Source organism: Scyliorhinus canicula, chromosome 20 (genome assembly GCF_902713615.1).
Source record: "Scyliorhinus canicula chromosome 20, sScyCan1.1, whole genome shotgun sequence".
Classification (NCBI taxonomy): domain Eukaryota; kingdom Metazoa; phylum Chordata; class Chondrichthyes; order Carcharhiniformes; family Scyliorhinidae; genus Scyliorhinus; species Scyliorhinus canicula.
In genome coordinates, this window is record NC_052165.1 from 95,300,836 (window position 1) to 95,314,810 (window position 13,975).

Here is a 13,975-nt window from a genome sequence, read left to right on the forward strand (position 1 = left end):
TCACAAACTCACACACACACTGATTCACAAACTCACACACACACTGATTCACAAACTCACACACTGATTCACAAACTCACACACACACAGATTCAGAAACTCACACACACACTGATTCACAAACTCATACACACTGATTCACAAACTCACACACGCACTGATTCACAAACTCATACACACACTGATTCATAAACACATACACACTGATTCACAAACTCATACACACACACTGATTCACAAACACTCACACACACTGATTCACAAATACACACTCATACTGATTCACAAACTCATACACACACTGATTCACAAACTCATACACGCACCGATTCACAAACTCACACAAGCACTGATTCACAAACTCATACACACACTGATTCACAAACTCATACACACTGATTCACAAACTCATACACTCTGATTCACAAACTCATACACACTGATTCACAAACTCACACATACACACTGATTCACAAACTCCCACACGCACAGATTCAGAAACTCACACACACTTATTCACAAACTCACACCCACACACACACTGATTCACAAACTCACACACACACACTGATTCACAAACTCATACACACACTGATTCACAAACTCACACACACACAAATTCAGAAACTCATACACACACTGATTCACAAACTCACACACACACAGATTCAGAAACTCATACACACACTGATTCACAAACTCACACACACTGATTCACAAACTCACACACGCACCGATTCACAAACTCACACACAAACTGATTCACAAACTCGCACACACACTGATTCACAAACTCACACACTGATTCACAAACTCACACACACACTGATTCACAAACTCACACACACTGATTCACAAACTCATACACACACAGATTCAGAAACTCACACACACACTGATTCACAAACTCATACACACTGATTCACAAACTCACACACGCACTGATTCACAAACTCATACACACACTGATTCACAAACACATACACACTGATTCACAAACTCATACACACACACTGATTCACAAACACACACACACACTGATTCACAAATACACACTCATACTGATTCACAAACTCATACACACACTGATTCACAAACTCATACACACACACTGATTCACAAACTCACACACACACACTGATTCACAAACTCATACACACACTGATTCACAAACTCACACACACACAAATTCAGAAACTCCTACACACACTGATTCACAAACTCATACACACACTGATTCACAAACTCACACACACAGATTCAGAAACTCATACACACACTGATTCACAAACTCACACACTGATTCACAAACTCACACACGCACCGATTCACAAACTCACACAAGCACTGATTCACAAACTCATACACACACTGATTCACAAACTCATACACACTGATTCACAAACTCATACACTCTGATTCACAAACTCATACACACTGATTCACAAACTCACACGCACTGATTCACAAACTCATACACATTGATTCACAAACTCATACACACACTGATTCACAAACTCACAAACACTGATTCACAAACACACACACACTGATTCACAAACTCATACACACACAGATTCAGAAACTCACACACACACAGATTCACAAACACACACACACTGATTCACAAACTCATACACACACTGATTCACAAACTCACACACACTGATTCACAAACTCATACACACACAGATTCAGAAACTCACACACACAGATTCACAAACTCACACACACACTGATTCACAAACTCACACACACACTGATTCACAAACACACACACACTGATTCACAAACACACACACTGATTCACAAACTCACACACACACTGATTCACAAACTCACACACACACCGATTCACAAATTCATACACACACTGATTCACAAACTCATACACACACTTATTCACAAACTCACACACACTGATTCACAAACTCACACACACTGATTCACAAACTCATACACACTGATTCACAAACACACACACACACTGATTCACAAACTCACACGCACTGATTCACAAACTCATACACACACTGATTCACAAACTCATACACACACACTGATTCACAAACACACACACACTGATTCACAAACTCATACACACACTGATTCACAAACTCATACACACACTGATTCACAAACTCATACACACACTGATTCACAAACTCATACACACACTGATTCACAAACTCACACACACAGATTCAGAAACTCACACACACTGATTCACAAACACACACACTGATTCACAAACTCACACTCACACCGATTCACAAACTCACACACATACTGATTCACAAACTCACACACACTGATTCACAAACTCGCACACCGATTCACAAACACACACACACTGATTCACAAACACACACACACACCGATTCACAAACTCATACATACACTGATTCACAAACTCATACACACTGATTCACAAACTCACACACACCGATTCACAAACTCATACACACACTGATTCACAAACTCATACACATTGATTCACAAAGTCACACACACTGATTCACAAACTCATACACACACTGATTCACAAATTCACACACACTGATTCACAAACTCATACACACACACTGATTCACAAACTCATCCACACACTGTTTCACAAACACACACACTGATTCACAAACACACACAGACTGATTCACAAACTCATACATGCACTGATTCACAAACCCATACACACACTGATTCACAAACTCATACACACACTGATTCACAAACTTACACACACACTGATTCACAAACACACACACAGATTCACAAACTCATACACACACTGATTCACAAACTCATACACACACTGATTCACAAACTCATACACACTCTGATTCACAAACTCACACCCACACTGATTCACAAACTCATACATGCACTGATTCACAAACCCATACACACACTGATTCACAAACTCATACACACACTGATTCACAAACTCATACACACACTGATTCACAAACTCACACCCACACTGATTCACAAACACACACACAGATTCACAAACTCATACACACACTGATTCACAAACTCATACACACACGGATTCACAAACTCATTCACACACTGATTCACAAACTCATACACACACTGATTCACAAACTCATACCCACACACACACTGATTCACAAACTCACACATACACACTGATTCACAAACTCCCACACGCACAGATTCAGAAACTCACACACTGATTCACAAACTCACACCCACACACACTGATTCGCAAACTCACACACACACACTGATTCACAAACTCATACACACACTGATTCACAAACTCACACACACGCACAGATTCAGAAACTCATACACACACTGATTCACAAACTCATACACACACTGATTCACAAACTCATACACACACTGATTCACAAACACACACCCACTGATTCACAAACTCACACCCACACTGATTCACAAACCCATACACACACTGATTCAGAAACTCATACACACACCCATTCACAAACTCATACACTCACTGATTCACAAACTCACACACACACTGATTCACAAACACACACACAGATTCACAAACTCATACACACACTGATTCACAAACTCATACACACACTGATTCACAAACTCATACACACACTGATTCACAAACTCATACACACACTGATTCACAAACTCATACACACACTGATTTACAAACTCACACCCACACACACACTGATTCACAAACTCACACATACACACTGATTCACAAACTCCCACACGCACAGATTCAGAAACTCACACACACTGATTCACAAACTCACACCCACACACACACTGATTCACAAACTCACACACACACACTGATTCACAAACTCATACACACACTGATTCACAAACTCACACACACAAATTCAGAAACTCATACACACACTGATTCACAAACTCACACACACACAGATTCAGAAACTCATACACACACTGATTCACAAACTCACACACACTGATTCACAAACTCACACACGCACCGATTCACAAACTCACACACACACTGATTCACAAACTCACACACACACTGATTCACAAACTCACACACTGATTCACAAACTCACACACACACTGATTCACAAACTCACACACACTGATTCACAAACTCATACACACACAGATTCAGAAACTCACACACACACTGATTCACAAACTCATACACACTGATTCACAAACTCACACACGCACTGATTCACAAACTCATACACACACTGATTCACAAACACATACACACTGATTCACAAACTCATACACACACACTGATTCACAAACACTCACACACACTGATTCACAAATACACACTCATACTGATTCACAAACTCATACACACACTGATTCACAAACTCATACACACACACTGATTCACAAACTCATCCACACACTGTTTCACAAACACACACACTGATTCACAAACACACACAGACTGATTCACAAACTCATACATGCACTGATTCACAAACCCATACACACACTGATTCACAAACTCATACACACACTGATTCACAAACTTACACACACACTGATTCACAAACACACACACAGATTCACAAACTCATACACACACTGATTCACAAACTCATACACACTCTGATTCACAAACTCACACCCACACTGATTCACAAACTCATACATGCACTGATTCACAAACCCATACACACACTGATTCACAAACTCATACACACACTGATTCACAAACTCATACACACACTGATTCAAAAACTCACACCCACACTGATTCACAAACACACACACAGATTCACAAACTCATACACACACTGATTCACAAACTCATACACACACTGATTCACAAACACACACACAGATTCACAAACTCATACACACACTGATTCACAAACTCATACACACACTGATTCACAAACTCATACACACACTGATTCACAAACTCATACACACACTGATTCACAAACTCACACCCACACTGATTCACAAACACACACACAGATTCACAAACTCATACACACACTGATTCACAAACTCATACACACACGGATTCACAAACTCATTCACACACTGATTCACAAACTCACACCCACACTGATTCACAAACTCATACATGCACTGATTCACAAACCCATACACACACTGATTCACAAACTCATACACACACTGATTCACAAACCCATACACACACTGATTCACAAACACACACACTGGGCGCGATTCTCCGCCCCCCACGCCGGGTGGGAGAATAGCGGGAGGGCCTCCTGACATTTTTCACGCCCTCCCTCTAATCTCCCCCACGCCACGAATCGCCGCTCGCTGCTTTTTACAGCGAGCGGCGTTTCTCCGGGGCCGTACGGCCGGGCCTTCGCGCCCGTTTCAACACGTCAGCAAACACACCTGCTCGCTGCCGTCCTGAAACGGGCACCAGATGCCCGTTTGGGTCATCTGGGGGCCCGATTGGCATGGCAGTACCACGGTCATACCAAGGGGGGGCATAGGCCCGTGATCGGTGCCCATTGATCGCGGGCCGTGCGTCCGTAACAGATGCACTCTTTTCCCTCCGCCGCCCCGCAAGGTTAAGCCGCCACGTCTTGCAGGGCGGCTGAGGGAAAAGACGGCAACTGCGCATGTGCGGGTTGGCGCTGTCCAACCTGCGCATGCGCGGCCTAAGTCATCGGCCGCGTCAGCCGGCTTGACGTGCGGCCTTGACGACCGTTGTCAAGGCCGCGCCGCCGTGACACACGGGGCCGTGCTCCTAGCCCCGCCCGGGGGGAGGGGGGGGGGGGGGGGAGAATAGGCCCCGGAAGCGGACGTGAAGGCTGCTGTGGGTCACGGCCTGTCCCACGGCAACCTTTATGATTCTCCGCATTTGCGGAGAATCTCGCCCACTGTTTCACAAACACACACTGATTCACAAACTCATACACACACACTGATTCACAAATTCACACACACTGATTCACAAACTCATACACACACACTGATTCACAAATTCACACACACTGATTCACAAACTCATACACACACACTGATTCACAAATTCACACACACTGATTCACAAACTCATACACACACACTGATTCACAAACTCATCCACACACTGTTTCACAAACACACACACTGATTCACAAACACACACAGACTGATTCACAAACTCATACATGCACTGATTCACAAACCCATACACACACTGATTCACAAACTCATACACACACTGATTCACAAACTTACACACACACTGATTCACAAACACACACACAGATTCACAAACTCATACACACACTGATTCACAAACTCATACACACACTGATTCACAAACTCATACACACACTGATTCACAAACTCACACCCACACTGATTCACAAACTCATACATGCACTGATTCACAAACCCATACACACACTGATTCACAAACTCATACACACACTGATTCACAAACTCATACACACACTGATTCACAAACTCACACCCACACTGATTCACAAACACACACACAGATTCACAAACTCATACACACACTGATTCACAAACTCATACACACACGGATTCACAAACTCATTCACACACTGATTCACAAACTCATACACACACTGATTCACAAACTCATACCCACACACACACTGATTCACAAACTCACACATACACACTGATTCACAAACTCCCACACGCACAGATTCAGAAACTCACACACTGATTCACAAACTCACACCCACACACACTGATTCGCAAACTCACACACACACACTGATTCACAAACTCATACACACACTGATTCACAAACTCACACACACACACAGATTCAGAAACTCATACACACACTGATTCACAAACTCATACACACACTGATTCACAAACTCATACACACACTGATTCACAAACACACACCCACTGATTCACAAACTCACACCCACACTGATTCACAAACTCATACATGCACTGATTCACAAACCCATACACACACTGATTCAGAAACTCATACACACACCCATTCACAAACTCATACACTCACTGATTCACAAACTCACACACACACTGATTCACAAACACACACACAGATTCACAAACTCATACACACACTGATTCACAAACTCATACACACACTGATTCACAAACTCATACACACACTGATTCACAAACTCATACACACACTGATTCACAAACTCATACACACACTGATTCACAAACTCACACCCACACACACACTGATTCACAAACTCACACATACACACTGATTCACAAACTCCCACACGCACAGATTCAGAAACTCACACACACTGATTCACAAACTCACACCCACACACACACTGATTCACAAACTCACACACACACACTGATTCACAAACTCATACACACACTGATTCACAAACTCACACACACAAATTCAGAAACTCATACACACACTGATTCACAAACTCACACACACACAGATTCAGAAACTCATACACACACTGATTCACAAACTCACACACACTGATTCACAAACTCACACACGCACCGATTCACAAACTCACACACACACTGATTCACAAACTCACACACACACTGATTCACAAACTCACACACTGATTCACAAACTCACACACACACTGATTCACAAACTCACACACACTGATTCACAAACTCATACACACTGATTCACAAACTCACACACGCACTGATTCACAAACTCATACACACATTGATTCACAAACACATACACACTGATTCACAAACTCATACACACACTGATTCACAAACTCACACACACTGATTCACAAACTCACACACGCACCGATTCACAAACTCACACACACACTGATTCACAAACTCACACACACACTGATTCACAAACTCACACACTGATTCACAAACTCACACACACACAGATTCAGAAACTCACACACACACTGATTCACAAACTCATACACACTGATTCACAAACTCACACACGCACTGATTCACAAACTCATACACACACTGATTCACAAACACATACACACTGATTCACAAACTCATACACACACACTGATTCACAAACACTCACACACACTGATTCACAAATACACACTCATACTGCTTCACAAACTCATACACACACTGATTCACAAACTCATACACACACACTGATTCACAAACTCACACACACACAAATTCAGAAACTCATACACACACTGATTCACAAACTCATACACACACTGATTCACAAACTCACACACACAGATTCAGAAACTCATACACACACTGATTCACAAACTCACACACTGATTCACAAACTCACACACGCACCGATTCACAAACTCACACAAGCACTGATTCACAAACTCATACACACACTGATTCACAAACTCATACACACTGATTCACAAACTCATACACTCTGATTCACAAACTCATACACACTGATTCACAAACTCACACATACACACTGATTCACAAACTCCCACACGCACAGATTCAGAAACTCACACACACTTATTCACAAACTCACACCCACACACACACTGATTCACAAACTCACACACACACACTGATTCACAAACTCATACACACACTGATTCACAAACTCACACACACACAAATTCAGAAACTCATACACACACTGATTCACAAACTCACACACACACAGATTCAGAAACTCATACACACACTGATTCACAAACTCACACACACTGATTCACAAACTCACACACGCACCGATTCACAAACTCACACACAAACTGATTCACAAACTCACACACACACTGATTCACAAACTCACACACTGATTCACAAACTCACACACACACTGATTCACAAACTCACACACACTGATTCACAAACTCATACACACACAGATTCAGAAACTCACACACACACTGATTCACAAACTCATACACACTGATTCACAAACTCACACACGCACTGATTCACAAACTCATACACACACTGATTCACAAACACATACACACTGATTCACAAACTCATACACACACACTGATTCACAAACACATACACACTGATTCACAAACTCATACACACACACTGATTCACAAACACACACACACACTGATTCACAAATACACACTCATACTGATTCACAAACTCATACACACACTGATTCACAAACTCATACACACACACTGATTCACAAACTCACACACACACACTGATTCACAAACTCATACACACACTGATTCACAAACTCACACACACACAAATTCAGAAACTCCTACACACACTGATTCACAAACTCATACACACACTGATTCACAAACTCACACACACAGATTCAGAAACTCATACACACACTGATTCACAAACTCACACACTGATTCACAACTCACACACGCACCGATTCACAAACTCACACAAGCACTGATTCACAAACTCATACACACACTGATTCACAAACTCATACACACTGATTCACAAACTCATACACTCTGATTCACAAACTCATACACACTGATTCACAAACTCACACGCACTGATTCACAAACTCATACACATTGATTCACAAACTCATACACACACTGATTCACAAACTCACAAACACTGATTCACAAACACACACACACTGATTCACAAACTCATACACACACAGATTCAGAAACTCACACACACACAGATTCACAAACACACACACACTGATTCACAAACTCATACACACACTGATTCACAAACTCACACACACTGATTCACAAACTCATACACACACAGATTCAGAAACTCACACACACAGATTCACAAACTCACACACACACTGATTCACAAACTCACACACACACTGATTCACAAACACACACACACTGATTCACAAACACACACACTGATTCACAAACTCACACACACACTGATTCACAAACTCACACACACACCGATTCACAAATTCATACACACACTGATTCACAAACTCATACACACACTTATTCACAAAACTCACACACACTGATTCACAAACTCCACACACACTGATTCACAAACTCATACACACTGATTCACAAACACACACACACACTGATTCACAAACTCACACGCCTGATTCACAAACTCATACACACACTTGATTCACAAACTCATACCACACATCACACGTGATTCACAAACACACACAAACTGATTCACAAACTCATACACACACTGATTCACAAACTCATACACACACTGATTCACAAACTCATACACACACTGATTCACAAACTCATACACACACTGATTCACAAACTCCCACACACTGATCAGCAAACTCACACACACTGATTCACAAACACACACACTGATTCACAAACTCACACTACACCACACGCTTCACAACTCACACTACATACTGGATTTCACAAACTCACACCACCTTGATTCACAAACTCGCACACCGAGTTCACAAACACACACAACACTGATTCACAAACACACACACCCAAACTCCATACACACTGATTCACAAATTCATAGACACACACTGATTCGCAAACTCAAACCCCACACACATGATCGCAAACTCAAACCCACACAAACTGATTCACAAAACTCCACCACACTGATTCACAATCTCATACACACAAACTGTTTCACAAACACACTGATTCACAAACCCACACTGGCGCGATTCTCCGCCCCCCACGCCGGGTGGGAGAATAGCGGGAGGGCCTCCTGACATTTTTCACGCCCTCTCGCTATTCTCCCCACCCCACGCCACCACGAATCGCCGCTCGCCGCTTTTTACAGCGAGCGGCGTTTCTCCGGGGCCGTACGGCCGGGCCTTCGCGCCCGTTTCAACACGTCAGCAAACACACCTGCTCGCTGCCGTCGTGAAACGGGCACCAGATGCCCGTTTGGGTCATCTGGGGGCCCGATTGGCATGGCAGTACCACGGTCGTACCAAGGGGGGCATAGGCCCGTGATCGGTGCCCATCGATCGCGGGCCGTGCGTCCGTAACAGATGCACTCTTTTCCCTCCGCCGCCCCGCAAGGTTAAGCCGCCACTCTTGCAGGGCGGCTGAGGGAAAAGACGGCAACTGCGCATGTGCGGGTTGGGTTGTCCAACCTGCGCATGCGCGGCCTAAGTCATCGGCCGCGTCAGCCGGCTTGACGTGCGGCCTTGACGACTGTCGTCAAGGCCGCGCCGCCGTGACACACGGGCCGTGCTCCTAGCCCCGCCGGGAGGGGGGAGAATAGGCCCGGAAGCGGACATGAAGGCTGCCGTGGGTCACGGCCTGTCCCACGGCAATCTTTATGATTCTCCGCATTTGCGGAGAATCTCGCCCACTGTTTCACAAACACACACTGATTCACAAACTCATACACACACACTGATTCACAAATTCACACACACTGATTCACAAACTCATACACACACACTGATTCACAAATTCACACACACTGATTCACAAACTCATACACACACTGATTCACAAACTCATACACACACTGATTCACAAACACACACTGATTCACAAACACACACACTGATTCACAACTCATACACACACACTGATTCACAAACTCACACACACTGATTCACAAACTCATACACACACTGATTCACAATTCACACACACTGATTCACAAACTCATACCACACACTGATTCACAAACTCATCCACCACACTGTTTCACAAACACACACACTGATTCACAAACTCACACACACACTGATTCACAAACTCATACACACACTGATTCACAAACTCACACACACACACTGATTCATAGACTCATACACACACTAATTCACAAACTCACGCACACACACTGATTCACAAACACACACACACTGATTCACAAAACTCATACACACACTGATTCACAACTCACACCCACACTGATTCACAAACTCATACACACACTGATTCACAAACACACACACTCTGATTCACAAACTCACACCCACACTGATTCACAAACTCATACATGCACTGATTCACAAACCCATACACACACTGATTCACAAACTCATACACACACTGATTCACAAACTCATACACACACTGATTCACAAACTCACACACACACTGATTCACAAACACACACACAGATTCACAAACTCATACACACACTGATTCACAAACTCATACATACACTGATTCACAAACTCATACACACACTGATTCACAAACACACACACACAGATTCACAAACTCATACACACACTGATTCACAAACTCATACACACACTGATTCACAAACTCATACACACACTGATTCACAAACTCACACCCACACACACTGATTCACAAACTCACACATACACACTGATTCAGAAACTCCCACACGCACAGATTCAGAAACTCACACACACTGATTCACAAACTCACACCCACACACACACTGATTCACAAACTCACACACACACACTGATTCACAAACTCATACACACACTGATTCACAAACTCATACACACACACTGATTCACAAATTCACACACACTGATTCACAAACTCATACACACACACTGATTCACAAATTCACACACACTGATTCACAACTCATACACACACACTGATTCACAAACTCATCCACACACTGTTTCACAAAACACACACTGATTCACAAACACACACTGATTCACAAACTCATACACACACACTGATTCACAAATTCACACACACTGATTCACAAACTCATACACACACTGATTCACAAACTCACACACACTGATTCACAACTCCTACACCACACTGATTCACAAACTCATCCACACTGTTTCACAAACACACACACTGATTCACAAACTCACACACAGACTGTTCACACCACGCACAACACTGATTCACAACTCACACACACACACTGATTCCAGACTCATACACACACTAATTCACAAACTCACGCACACACACTGATTCACAACACACACACTGATTCACAAACTCATCACACACTGATCACAAACTCACACCCACACTGATCACAACTCATACACACACTGATCACAAACACACACTCTGATTCACAAACTCACACCCACACTGATTCACAAACTCATCATGCACTGATTCACAACCCATACACACACTGATTCACAAACTCATACACACACTGATTCACAACTCATACACACACTGATTCACAAACTCACACACACTGATTCACAAACACACACACAGATTCACAAACTCATACACACACTGATTCACAAACTCATACACACACTGATTCACAAACTCATACACACTGATTCACAAACACACACACCGATTCACAAACTCACACACACACTGATTCACAACATACACACACTGATTCACAAACTCATACCACACTGATTCATAAACTCACACCCACACACACCTGATTCACAAACTCACACATACACACTGATTCACAAACTCCCACACGCACAGATTCAGAACTCACACACACTGACCACAAACTTACACCCACACCACCACTGATTCACAACTCACACACACACTGATTCAAACTCATACACCACTGATTCACAAACTCATACACACACTGATTCACAAATTCACACACCTGATTCACAACTCATACACACACTGATTCACAATTCACACACACTGATTCACAAACTCATACACACCACTGATTCACAAACTCATCCACACACGTTTCACAACACACACACTGATTCACAAACCCATACACACACTGATTCACAATTCACACACACTGATTCACAACTCATACACACTGATTCACAATTCACCACCACACTGATTCACAAACTCATACACACACCGGATTCACAAACTCATCCACCACACTGTTTCACAAACACACACACTGATACACAGACTGATTCACAAACTCACGCACAAACACAGATATACAAACTCACACACACCACTGATTCACAGACTCATACACACACACTAATTCACAACTCACGCACACACACTGATTCACAAACACCACACACTGATTCACAACTCATACACAACACGATTCACAAACTCACACCCACACTGATTCACAAACTCATACACCACTGATTCACAAACACACACTCTGATTCACAAACTCACACCCACACTGATTCACAAACTCATCATGCACTGATTCACAAACCCTACACACACTGATTCCA